We start from the raw sequence: 13794 nt of genomic DNA, 5'->3' as shown, positions 1-13794 counted from the left end.
ATCCATCCATCCATCCATCCATCCATCCATCCATCCATCCATCCATCCATCCATCCATCCATCCATCCATCCATCCATCCATCATCCATCCATCCATCATTATAATATGGGGAAATGTTTGTTACTGGAATAATTTTCCATTGGAAATGAAACCTTTTATTAATATTTAGGAATTCTTGACTTAATGCAAACTTCCGCATCTTGTTGGATAGCTACTTGTATGTTTTTAGTTACTTATTTCCAGATATTTGTTGTAGAAACTAGACAACATTTAAGATTTTGTTAGTTTTTTGAAGTGTTGAGACATGACTTGGACTTGAGGCTTTTCTCTTTTATGGGACAAATGACTTGTGAACATCTGAGTCTGGTGGTTAAATTTCCTGAAACTGTTTCTGTTCCCTTTGATTCACCAGAACTGGTTCTGGTTCTGGTTCTGGTCTGTTCGGACCAACCAGCTCCATTCGAGCCGCTTTCATCCCCTTTAAAATGAATGAAATATATTCAACCCATTTCCAAGCACGGAAATGTTTTGTCCTCTCATCCCTCCCAGTGAAGGATCGGGGAAGTGGGTCACGGCAACAGCAGCATTCCCACCGAGCAGACGGCGTTCCCGCCGGCATCACATCCGCCAAGCTTTCCCGCCGCTGCTCCGTTCGGGGAGGAGAAGCCTTTGAAACCAATCCTCGGCCTTGTCACAGAAAAATCAATGAAATATGAGTTTTAAGAGGAAGCCTGGCGGGATTCGTACCTGCCTCCCTGCTGCTCACACATCCGTCTCTGCAGAACAGAACAGGCTTTGTTGTGCTGACACTTTTCAAGGATTCACTTACTGACTTGTTTCTGCTTTTTTTCTGACTCCAGCTGTGAACGCTCCTCGGATTTTGTCTCTTGGCATTTTTAGAGCACATCTTCCCGAAACCCAGAGCCGGTTCTCTGGAGCATCTGGTGTTGTGGGAGAGACGGTGTGGTTTGTTTGTGTGGGCGGCAGACATGATGAAAAGCTCCGAGTTGGAGGAGAAACCAGATGAAGGATTTATGGAGATGGATGTTGGAGAAGGAGAGCAAAGAATCCTGCAGGAAGCATTTTTTTAAACCGATTATTTCTAAAAATGTCAACCAGACAAACAGTGACTGTCTGAGCTGGAGAAGTTCTTGTTGGCGTCTCCACCATGAGAGACAGCAGGACGGAGCCGGTCTTATCCCAGCTTTATCTGCAGGAACGGGAGCGATGCATTGCTGAAGCGCTGGATCTGCTGCTCCGGATACGTTCCGACTCTCAGCTGTGGTTCATCTGGAGCAGGACTGAAGGAACCCGATCCGGACCGGGCCGGAGGGATCCGGAGTAAAGCTGCTGCTCCTTTTATTCCTGAGGGGAATCATCAGGAAAACTGGGATACTAGACGGACGGACCCTAAAACCTTTCCATGTAAATACTCTTCCAGTTTTTCATGCCACTCAAACATTTATTTGCTTACTGGCTGATAAGAACCAATCAGAACCAATAATCCTTCGGTCCAGTTCCAGCCAGATTCTGACCCGTTCAACCCGGTTCGCTCTGAAGAACCCTGACGCTGCAGCGGAACCATAAAGCGTATTTATAAACCCAGAGCCAGTCATTATTTCCCCTCCGGTCGAACTGGAGCGGCTCTGAGAGAAGCAGATGATTTACGGAGCTCCCTGCTCCGCCTGCAGGTCCTGATCCCATCTTACGTGTGTTTTTCCTGGGAAATTCCTGCTGCCTCGGGCGCAGGCTGAGGTCACTGACACCATGAGGTCAGTAAACACGTTTTCCCCCTGAACGTGTCAGCAGGCAGCCTCAGACCTCACATCCACCAGCAGACGGGATCCAACGAGTTCGGCCATGTTGCTGCTGTGTTTAGGAGACATCTAAAGCTGGTTCAGCCGCAAACCTGCCGCCCCGAAGTCACAGATCCAAGTAGTGATGTCATGCATTCATCTAAACATGAGACAAAAAGTTCTGAACCTTCCGCTCCAGTTTATCCAGAACCGTTCAGAGGTGAAATCTGATGGGAATGAATGAAAGAGTGAGTGGGCATGACTCTGGCGTCTGATTGGTCGGAGATCTTTATGACCCCCAACAGTGAGAAACACCTGGCAGGAAGGAGACGGGAACCCCGACAGCCACCTGGAGAAACATGGACGATTCAACCGGGTCAGAACCGGGTCAGAACCGGGTCAGAACCGGTGGCCGCCATTTTTAAAGTTACACAGTCAAAAATGATCCAGAATCTTGTGAGAGAAAAACTTTGGGGTTTATTTTTACCATGTTATTCATTCATTTATAAATGTCAATTTCAAACTAAATGTTTACTTTGCAAGATTATTATTTAGCTTCAAATGTAATATTTAGTTAACAAGCTAATTTCTTTAGCAAGCTAGCTTTTTAGTGTCAGATTCAATATTAGCTAGCAAAATATTCAGTTTGAAGATTGATAGTTATTTAGTATCAAAATAAATATTTAGTTAGAAATACAAAAAAAGCTTCAGATTGAATATTTATTTAATAAGTTAAAGACTTAATTTGAATACAAATATTTAGTTAGTAAGCTGGTTATTTAGCTTCTAACAAGTATTTAGTTAACAAGCTAAATAATTCAGTTTGAAGCCATAAAAAAATATTGCTGTTAATTTTTGACTGTGATCTTACAAACGGTACTTTATGCAGACCCGTCATTTTACTCTCAGCTGAAGGGAAAATCTGAGAAAAATCCTACGGCCGTACCGTGAAAAAACTGGATGAAATGATAACTACGTGACGTCCATCCAGCTGTGAGTGGTAGTTTTGATCTGTGCAGGTCCAAACAGAACTGGGTTTCTGGCCAGCCAGGATCCTGTTGTTGCCTCGCGGGGAAAATGTTTGCAGTTTTTTGCTACTGACAGTCATGGGACACGAAATGCAACTGGATCCTTCGGGTTTACAAGTATAAACTGTGACAGAAATGGAAAGGTAACGTTAGCGGTCGTCGTTAGCAACACATTTAAATGTTGATGGAGGAGCCTCACACTGAGCTCTGAACGTTGCTTCTTGAATATTTTCAGCTGAATATGTGATGGAGTTTCTGGTGACGAAGCAAAGAGGAACAAGCTGCTGTTGGTATTTACAGGCTCCTCATTAGAAACAGTTTCCTCCGCAGTCAGCAGGTTGCTTCTGCGTTTGTGGGTCAGCATCGTTTGAAGACTCACAGAACTGGACATTGGTACCAGCCCCGCTCAGAAGTTGCTACCACAAGCTAATTTTCCCATGTTAATAAATCTCCCGCTCCGAGTCTGCACCTCCACCGGAAAATAAAACATCTGCATTTTGCTGAAGCATGAGATTCCTCCGGTGTGTGAGGAGCAGGCTGCTGCTGCGACGCCGGAGGGGCTCGTTACAGGCTGTAAATCCTGCACACATGCCCTGTCAGCACACACGCAGCGGGACGCAAACACACTTACAACACATGATCATAACTAACCCAGAAATAACTTAAACATACAGCCTGAACAAGTTCAGTAACTGTGTTGGTAAAGCATGAATCACGTCCTGCTGGGCTGAAGTTTCCTGGCAGAAAAGAAGCTGAAAGGTCTGATGACAAAAACACCTGCTGACAAAAATCAGAGCAGCTGCATGTCAATAATCCATCCGTTTCACTGCATCGCGACCAAAACCTCCAGATCTGGCTGAAAATCTCTGAGCTGACCTGAGTTTTACCCTCTGTGACACTTTGAGTCGCGATGATGCAGCAGCTCAGCTAGTAATTATCCTGCCTCACAAGAAGTGTTACTTCTGCTATTTTACATTTCATTTGTATTTTAAAAGTATCCAGAAACATTGGCTTAAAAATATCCAGTTTAAATAATAAAACAAAAAAAAGATTAAACAATTTTAGCTCAAGCAAATCAGACATAAAAATGTATTTCAAGTCATAAATTATAGTTTTAAGATTGAGTTTTCTTYGGGCTTGTAGCTCATGATAATTACATTCATTTCAGTAAAATAAACTGAAATGAAAAGTGAAAGAAAAAAAGCTGAAAACTGTCAACGAATGAAGAATTTATGACGAGACGCCAAACGTCACCAACAAAACAGGAAATAATGTAGAGACAGGAAATGCTCCAGCGTCAGTTATCAGAGTAAAGCTTCATCCCATAACAAAGAGAAATTGTTTAAAGTGGAACAGTAGTTTGGAGACTTAGCAAACCAGCACCTTGTGGAGGAATTTAAACCCCATCTTGTTATGAATAAAAGGCCTTTGGACTTTTAGATTCAGTTGTTTTCTGCTTCCGTCTGCAACTAGCTTCCCCACAGCAACATGTTGTTTGCTCCATGCTAATGCTACACATGTGGTGGATGGGAAGGACGGTAAAATGCTGAAACACAATCAGACTGCAGCTGTAGTCATTTGGCTCAGACACGGAGAAAAGAACCATCACAGCCAAAGCTCACCATGCAGGAGGAACGTTGACAGTCAGGAGCTGGTTTCAGTGATTGTCCAGCCCAGAAACAAGATTTTGTAGTTTTTTCCTCCACCCTGTGGGACGATCCCAGAGCAGAGGCCTCCAGGGGCCCATGATCAGGGTTTCTCATTCACACGTTTATGCTTCTCTTAAAAAAAGAGTTAAAATTCCTCAAACAAGACTTATTTGGGCTTTAATTATTTTTAAGATATTATTTAGCTAAAGTTTGTTGACCTTTGAACCATGACGTGCTTGTGTACAAAAAGTCTTGATGGAGTCAACGACTCCAGCAGCAATAAACTCGGTGATAAAAACGTCTTAGCTGCACGTTTCTGTTTAATTAGTGGGATTAGTTCTCCCACGCTCCAAATGGGAGGCAGACGGTTGGGAAAGGTCGAGGATTAAACGATTTGAGCCGAGATCCTCCTGCAGAACCTCACCGGCCTGAGCCCGGAGCGAGCTGCGTTCAGGTGCAGCTGAAAGACGACCTCCCTGCGTGGACCCACGTCTCTAATCCAAGGACAGAGCAGTGTCCGGTTTCTCCGCTCCAGGGTTCTGTGAGAAAACAGGGAACAAAATGCAGCAGCCAAGAGGAAACCCGAGATTTACCCACTTAAAGCACAACAGAGATCAGGTGTCCCCCACCAGCTTGTTAAAAGACGTCCTCAGGGACACCAGTGGGGACTGAGTGGGACATCTGCCACCGTCTACCTCACAGAGACGATGACTCACACGGCCGAAGGGGAGAAACACTCGTCCTTTAGCTGGTAAAAGGATGACTGCATGGGTGACTCACTTACCCAGGAAGCATCGCAATCTTAGACATATTACTGGACAAGCACTGGCCGGGGCCGCCCAAGGCCCCTGGTGGGGCCCACCAGGGCTGGGGCCGCCCAAGGCCCCTGGTGAGGCCCCACCAGGTCTGGGGTCCCACCAGGCCTGGGGCCCCCCAAGGCCCATGGTGAGGCCTCACCAGGTCTGGAGCCCCCCAAGGCCTGGGGCCCCACCAGGCCTAGGGCCCTCCAAGGCCCCTGGTGGAGCCCCACCAGGTCTGGAGCCCCACCAGGTCTGGGGCTCCACTAGGCCTAGGGCCCTCCAAGGCCCCTGGTGGAGCCCCCTAAGGCCTGGGGCCCCACCAGGCCCTAGGCCAGGCCTGGCCTTTTACCAGGCCTGGCCTTTCGGAAGGCCAGGCCTGGTAGAGCCCCACCAGGCCTGGTGCCCCACCAGGTCTGGGGCCCCACCAGGCCTGGGACCCCCCGGGGGCCCTGGTGGAGCCCCACCAGGTCTGGGGTCCCACCAGGCCTAGGGCCTCCCAAGACCCCTAGTGGGCCCCAGCCCTGGTGTAAAAGTAACAACAAAATAACCAAAAATGGAAACGATGAAGTTTGCCTGAGTTTAGTGTGTTTTGATCTCAACTGTCATGTGAGAAACTAAATGTTTCTGTTGCTGCTTGGAAACGTTTTGCATCCAGACTCACAACCAACAGTTTAAAGACTCATGAGCTGCTTTTTCATGACAGAAATAAATAATATCTTCCTGCAGGACGTCACTGAGTTGTCTTGGTCTTATAAAGCCGAATGGTCGGCATGGAGATCAGAACCATCATCAAATAGGAACCGGGTCAAATATGAAATACGGTTGGAGTCAGAAAACGGACTCCAGCGCCTGGCAGTGGTGGAAACACTTCTGCTAATGTGTTGGCAAAACGTACGACGTTGGGTCACGAGCAGTAAATAAACTTTACTGGACTTAAAAACATTGAAATCCATCAGAGTTATAATCTAACTTATTAACTGATTAGCCAGAACTTTCTGGACACATGTCCGGTATTAAAAGTCTCTCTGCCTCCAAACCCGGCTGCTGCTGGGCCGGTTTGGACCGCTGAAGGCTCGCTGCGGGTTCTGGCTCTGGAAGTTGGGAAGTGGAGCCTCCATGATTGATTCAGAGAAGTTGAAGGCCAAATCTAACCACTTCTGAGGCATTTCTGCAGCAGTTGGTAGGGAGCGTTATCCTACCGGAACGTCTCCATGAAGACCCGGACTGGGTCAGCTKCCATGTTCGAATTGGCGCCGCCATTGAAAGCATCATCCACAGGAATGTTGGGCCTTTGGTCCAACATTGTCCAGATGCCCCTGGTGACTCTTCTTCTGATCCTGAAGTGCGACTTGTTTCAGTTTTTCATCAGTCGTCTGATCACCAGGATCTGGTTCTGGTTAAAGTCGCCTCATTTTTACCGTTTTTTTCTGCCTCCACCAAATCTCAACGCTTCCTTTTCCCTTCCCTTTCGACCTCTGCTGTCAGCTTCATGTCGTTCCTGAGGAAGCACCAGAACCTCCCACACTCTGAAGGCTTCATCTGTGGAGCAAACAGTGTCGGTATGCAGCAGTCCCCACTGGGAAAATCTCATCCTGCTGTGGATGAGACCCTGCAGGCCCCCCTGACCTCTGACCTCTGCTCTCGACACGTATCTGAGTCTGGTGCGGTCTTCCGGACCCTCCGGGAGGCTCTGCCTCAGACGGACTGACAGCTCTGCGTGTTCTCAGAGCTGACAGCGTGCACAGGGAGCGTGTTTTCTCAAGGCCTCGTCTCCTGTTAGAAAAACACTCCATTTGTTGTGCGAGCCGCTGGGGAGTTCAGTCTGTGCTGCTGAAGGTCGGTCAGACCGCTACGAAAGCTGCAGCGGCACGCAGATGTTGAATCTGACACAGATCTGTTGATGGTGAGAGCAGTTTCTGTTTTTCACCGTCCTGCTGAGACGTCCTGCAACAGTTTCCCTGGAGAGTTACACAAAGAGAGAGGACTGAATAAGGCAGACTCCAGGAGGAATTATGGTTTAGAAAATAAACCTAAGCCCTTAGAATCCTACAAAACAGCTGACGGCACATTTACCATCAACAAACATCACCGCAATGCTCTAATCTGAGGATTTACTTGCTTCTTTGGCAGTTGTGAAACAAAGAAGACCTGCTTAAGCTCCTGAGATGGTTGCATCAATTATCTTCCTCCAACTGTCTGCAGAAGCAGCTCTACCTCTGCAGAGGAGCAGAGTTTTCAGCTGGCACTGATGAAAACAGGATTTTAGAAGTTTCTCAATTCAACTTTTATTTTTCGGTTGATTGTTGTTCCTTCTTACGTTGGCTCCCCCGCTGGTCCGAACCTGTTGTGCAGCTGTGATTGTACACTCAGCAGACCTCAACCCAACAACCAGATCGAGACGCACGTTATGAGGCCGTCCGCTTCCAAACGAACTCTGGTAGGATTTGTTTCTGGTGTGGATGCAGAACGGCCTTGATCCAAACCAACTACAGGACATGTACGTGTTCTTGGACTTCCCAAGCCTCCGCTGCTGCATCATAGCAAAGACCTTGAGCCCGTTAGTGTTGCTAGCACTGTGAGTACTCTGATGTTGTGCCTGATCTTGCGTTTTCTGCTTGGCGATGCTGCAGTGGGTCCGGTGGCGCCGAGCATCTAGTTCCATTCAGCTGCATCTCCGTGGTCTCGGATGTGGAGGTGCTGATCCTCATCCCAAATGCTTCCCACTCAGCAGTGAACTGATTCGCTGCAGGTGAACATTCTTCCACTCTGAAGTCATTCAGTGGCGCCGGGCAGAGCGCGATCCCACCACAGGAGGATCACACTCTGAGGGTCCATTCATGGTTCTGGAGAGGAGGGTCTGCCGAATGGTCAGGCTTCAGATTCAGGAGCAACACTGTGGTTCTGGTTCTGGTTGTGGAAGACTGGACCAGTTCTGCACCCTCATCAGGGTCCTGTGGGGTCCATGGAGGTTCCCCCTGCCGGTCTACTTGTTTTATGGACCTGGTGTTCGGCCCGTCCCTCAGGTGCTTCAGGAAAACGGGCCGTTTTTTTGGACCGGTGTCAGAGCTTGGTCCACATTGTAGGCAGTAAGTAGTGCCTGGTTCTGGTGACAGTTGGACTCCGCCAAGGTTCGTCTCTGTCACTGGGTTTGATCATAACCTTCATGAACAGAGTTTCCAGGTGCAGCCAAGCAGTTGAGCGGATCCGATCGGGTCTCTGCTTTTTGCAGGTGGTTCTGTTGGCTTCACTACACCACAGTGAAGTGGTGAAACAGATGCAGGGAAATCACAGACATCTTGGTCCATAAACCTGTTTATGAAAGTTTGATCTGCTGTAACAAAACAACCATCAACAAATCTGACTCCCCACATTTCTCCATTTCTCCACTGCTGTGGAAACTGTAGAGTGGATGTGTTTCGGTCCTTTATTGCTCATGTTTGTTAGTTTTCCATTGTCCAAGTAGTGAACAATGGAAAGAATTCAGTCAGAATTCAGTCAGAATAAAACCGTTTTATTGTCCAAATCCAGATGAGAAGTTTGTTTTTTAATGTCACAGAACCCTTCAAACTCCACCCAGATCTGTTTTCATCCTAATCAGGACTGAAAAACCACCAGGAATGTTAATTTAATTCTGAGACGACGCCAGAAAAAGACAACAGCTTGTACTTTCAGGCAGATAAGCAAAGAAAGATTTCAGCTGACCCATTTTACTGACAGAGACCTGTTGATACCATCTGACACGACGGCTGAAAAACGTTGAACAGCAGCTGATGAACCATGAAATTAGATGCCATCTTTATTTAACGCTGTTCACATTTTTGCTGCCTGGTGTTTTGGGAGTGGAAACAAGTTCAGACACGCATTACCTCAACATTTTCTCAGTTTTTTGTCCTCTGTTTGGAGACGGTGCTGTCATCCAGCAGACGTTACACAAAGGCAGTCTATCATTTGACACGAGGCGAGCCGCTGCCTCATCCAGAGCTCTAATGGATGCGTGTTGAAGTCATCGGGGATCTGACACAAAGAGAGAGCTGGGAGAAATATCCAGAGCTGCGGTGTCAGCGCCTGTCAGGAGCAGAAAAATGATGTGGAGATGAAAGCCGAGCCTCTTTTTCGTTTCTGCACCATCAGAAATTCGCTTTTCTTTTTTAAAGGGGCAGTATTGTGTCTCCTCCAGCCACATATTGTCATATTATAGCAAAATCAAGTAACTGTTACCTTTAGTTGTTAAAAATGCTGTATATATAAAAATTTATTTAAAAAAAAAATTTACTTCCTGATTTAACACCTTGAAATTGGGCCTCCGTCTCTTTAAGAAGCTCCTGCTCTCTCTGAAGCTCCGCCTCCAGGAAGTCGTCCCAACATGGCTCCTCTGTTAACCCTTTAACCCAGCGTCAGCCCCTGTAATGAGCTCAGCAGCTTTTTGCTAATTGCTTCTGGCTAGTCTGAAGGAGCTGAGTGGGGGAGGAGTTACGGCTCGAAGGCGGGGCTAGGTCCACCCAGGCGTTTTGCAGCTGAATGGTTGCCATGGAGATAAGAGGATTTCTTAAACATGCATGAAAGAATCAAAGCAAGGTGCCTACTTACTGGGAAGCTTTGAGTCTAGCAGGAGATCCTCTTTGGTAAGATACTGCCTACTCATCAACTCCCTGCCTGATGTCATTACACCGATGGAGAACATCACCTTCAGGCCACCTGCACAATGATGTCATCAGGCTTACCTGGCTAGGTAGCCATTATACTGTCTGTTGTTACTGCAGAAACCCGACGGGTCGGTCCGAACAGCGGCGGCGGCGGCTCCTCCGTCTGACACGTCCGTGAAAACAGAAAGCGACAAACAGACACGAAGTCCAAAACTGGACCTGAAATTACAGTAATTTGATGATTTCTCAGCAGCTGAGTCCTCACTGAGCTCTTCTAGCTTTGATTCTGCTCATTTATGGGTCCGATTGGACGTCATTTCCACTAAAACGAAACTTTTGTTTTAGCTAACGTTTGTTCCTGATCATGTTAATTAGTTAATCGCAATTAATCACATTGTAACTGAAAACCATATAACAACATTTTAATTCAAAAACCTTGAAAATGAAAAACCTGGATTTTCTCGTTTTGCTCATAATCTTTTAATCGCTTTATAAACTCATTGCTGAACTGCAGCAAGTGTTGCACTATGTGAAACCTGAGTATCGGTACATTTGGACTTCTATCTGCTGCTTAACATCTGAGTTTTMATTTTTCTCTGTATTTAAACCAAGACTTTAAATTGTTTGAGGTCAAAGTTCAATAAAACGTTGTTTCCACTAAGCTTTTTTATGAATATTATCCACCATCAGACCAGATTTTTTGGTGAAAACCTTTAATGTTTTCATGACAAACCGGTGGAAACGTCGCGCAGGCTTTGCTGGTTGCTGCAGCAGCAGCATCTGTCGGAGTGCAACCTGAATTTAATTTCACAGCCGTCTGTGAGGAAACAACGCTCTGACTCACAACCAGCGAAGCTTTACTTTGGCACCGATCGGTTAATGAGTTGTTCTCTCCCGGTAAATATTGTTGTCTGGGAGAGAAACTCAGAAATTAAACCAAAAAAAAAAAACCCCACAAAGAATCTCCAAAGTATTTATCCTGCATCAGCTGTAATTATTTCCACAATTAGCATTTTTAATTTGTGTCGTCGTGCGGGTGGGGGGGATTGCTATCCGGTCTGTTTTCTTCCCACCAGAGGATAATCCCAGTTTGTCTCACGCAGAGCCGCATAATGTTATGCAAATGAGTTCATCAGGCTGGAGACGGAAATTAACTTGATGAGGAGCAGATAGCTGGAATTTCATTCTCTGCGCTTCGACTCATTTAGGAGACGGATGAGTTTTTATTTCAGAGACAAAGAGACGATTCCCAATCAGCCCCAGACATCGGCTGCTAAATGTAGAAATCTACTGTGAGCGTTCAACGTTTCTGCTCGTTGAGATAAAATTTAAAAGGAGGTTTGATGGAATAATCCAATCACAGAAAGTTAACAACCACAAATACCTGCCTATTTTAATAGTTCAAGCACCAAATGTGAGTTGAATGCATTAATATTCCAGTGGAAACCGTCTGAGCGCTAATGCAGAAGCTAACATCTGCAGCAGGGATGCCCAGTGACATGAATAGGCCTTCTTTAGAAATAGCTTTTTTATTCTAAACGTCCAATAATATACTAAAAATGTAACATTTTATTTAYATCGACAAAATGCTTTTATAAATCAGTGAGTCTGGTTGTGTTCACTGGCTGGTTCCGTTCTTATGTTTGTGATTCCCGATGCAGAAACGTCGTTAATTATTGAGAATCTATTCTTCATACCTCGTTTTTCAAACAGGATCTGTTGATCTGTAAAATATCTTCCTCTACTAGATGAGAAAGTGTCGATGTGCGGCATTCAGATTTACTCCATGTGAGACCTGGGGTGGGCCGCACAGGGGCCTCCAGAGGGCCGTGAAAGGCCCCCGAGCCGGGCCTTGGGCATCCTGGTGTTGAGCTGCAGCGCCGCGGTGGAGCTGAAGTGACTCATGCTCTCTGCTGGACGCCTCATCGACCTCAGGACGGCCGCTCTGCAGTGATCAGACGGCGAGCCGGCAGAACACGGCCGGGTTGAGGGTCCGTGACCGCAGAGACCTCGGCCCACTTTGCTCTGACAAGCACCACCTGCTGCTTTCAGAACCAAAATAACTCTGGTTCCTGATGAACAGCGACTCGGGGTGTCTCTGCTGTGAGTCCGTCTGGTGTCGACCAGAAACCCGACCGACCCTCCAGGACCGGGTCCAAACCTCCGGCTCTCATCGCGTCACGCCGGGCGTTCGGTTGGACCGTCCTCCCCATGGTTATCCAATCACCACCCTGCCACGACCACACGGCCCAGTCAAAGTTTTCCATGGCCCGGGCTGGTGAGAGCGCTGTGGTTTGGGGTTCAGGAGTTGAGAGGTTCTGCTGGGTTGGTGGATCCATGTGGGACGGGTTAGCCTGTTATTACGGCCATCTGGGAAGAGACTCACCGCCGCGGTTCTGGATCAAACACGGATCCTGTTGTCAACCTGGGGATCTGTGCAGCTCAGACTCATCAGAGTTCTGTTGATGAAGAAATGGTCGGTGACCCGGAACATCTTCTGGACCTGCAGGTTGACCCAACGTGCTGCCAAACCAGGAAAGACTTCCCACTTCTTTAAATCCTTGGATTTTATGTCTTTTATTTGCATCCAGGGGTTCGAGGGTAGGAGGAAATATTAAACCCAGACTAACTCATAATCTTAGCAGAATAAAGATGCAATAATGCCAGATTAAAGTTATTCAATACGAACAAAAAGTCGTTTAAAAAAAGCTTCTGTCATCAGATTATAATAATCTGATGCGTTAAAAGATCAAATATCTCCTCATCTGTAAAACTGATACCAAAATAAAACTTCAATAGATGCTCAACGTTCCTCGTTTTAATTATTTTATATAACTAAAATTACTATTTCATTCTCCTAATATTACGACTTCATCCTCACATTACTGCAACTTTATTCTGGTATTATTATGATTTTATTTTACATTTATACAACTTTATTATTGTACTATTGTAACTTTATTCTCTTATTACGACTTTATTCTGGTAATAAAATGACCTGATCTCCTGACAATGCTACACGAACTGGTTAGCATGTTGCTATTTTAGGCTAGCATAGCTTCACTGAGAGGCTAGCTCCTGTTAGCACAGCAATAGTTCATCCCTGCGTCCAATCGGATCGTTTAGAAGCAGAAATTAACCCCCAATGGGCCGAGAGAAGCGACGCTGTATGTTACCAGCTTCATCCTTAAACATTATTTCACAAACAGCTGTGGGGTTTTTGGGAATCTGACATCTTTTCTGGCTCATCCATGAATAAAACCTTCGGTTTGCACGTCCAGCCATCTTTGTGAGTTTCTCTGTCTCGTTGTCAGAAGGGAAACGTGAGGAGAATCGGGTTTCTGTCCCTCAGTCTGACTCAGCCCGCGCTCTGAAGACGACGGCCTCCCTGTGAGTCAGTCAGCTGAGCCCCCATCAGGCCTGCATGCCTTCCCCTTGAGCTCAGCGCGGATCCAGAATGCACCGAGGTTCTGCTAAATATACCACATGTTGGAGCAGAGAGCTGGTGTGCTGCGCGCGGCGCGGCCAGGCCGGCCCGGTCCGGTTCCAGTCTCAGGCTCGACCCGAAGCACCCGGGGGAACTTTGTGCTGTTTAAACACCAAAGACAGAATCAGCCGAGCTGAACGGACCAGACGGCAAATTTATCCAAAGAAATGGACGAGGAGACGGACAGAAAACGTCTCACTCTGGAAGTGGAGGGAAAATGTTTCACAGTGAAGCCCAAAGTCAGGGGTGTCCAAAGTGCGGCCCGGGGACCGTTTGTGGCCCAGGGACCGTTTGTAGCCTTGGGGCCGTTTGTGGCCCGGGGACCGTTTGTAGCCTTGGGGCCGTTTGTGGCCCAGGGACCGTTTGTGGCCCGGGGACCGTTTGTGGCCC

General features: G+C 46.9%; 1 long non-coding RNA gene across 1 annotated transcript in view; it reads left to right on the top strand.

Annotated features, from left to right (window-relative positions):
• LOC103473013 (uncharacterized) overlaps nt 1-3759 on the top strand; it is a 59194-nt gene extending 55435 nt beyond the window's left edge. The window contains exons 5-6 of the long non-coding RNA XR_534962.2: nt 2817-2968; nt 3061-3759. This is a non-coding gene — a long non-coding RNA (uncharacterized LOC103473013). The remainder of the gene's footprint in view (nt 1-2816; nt 2969-3060) is intronic.
• Nucleotides 3760-13794: the final 10035 nt, after the last annotated feature.

The sequence above is a fragment of the Poecilia reticulata genome, linkage group LG11, assembly GCF_000633615.1.
Source record: "Poecilia reticulata strain Guanapo linkage group LG11, Guppy_female_1.0+MT, whole genome shotgun sequence".
NCBI lineage: Eukaryota > Metazoa > Chordata > Actinopteri > Cyprinodontiformes > Poeciliidae > Poecilia > Poecilia reticulata.
This window is presented reverse-complemented; position numbering and strand designations above follow the sequence as displayed.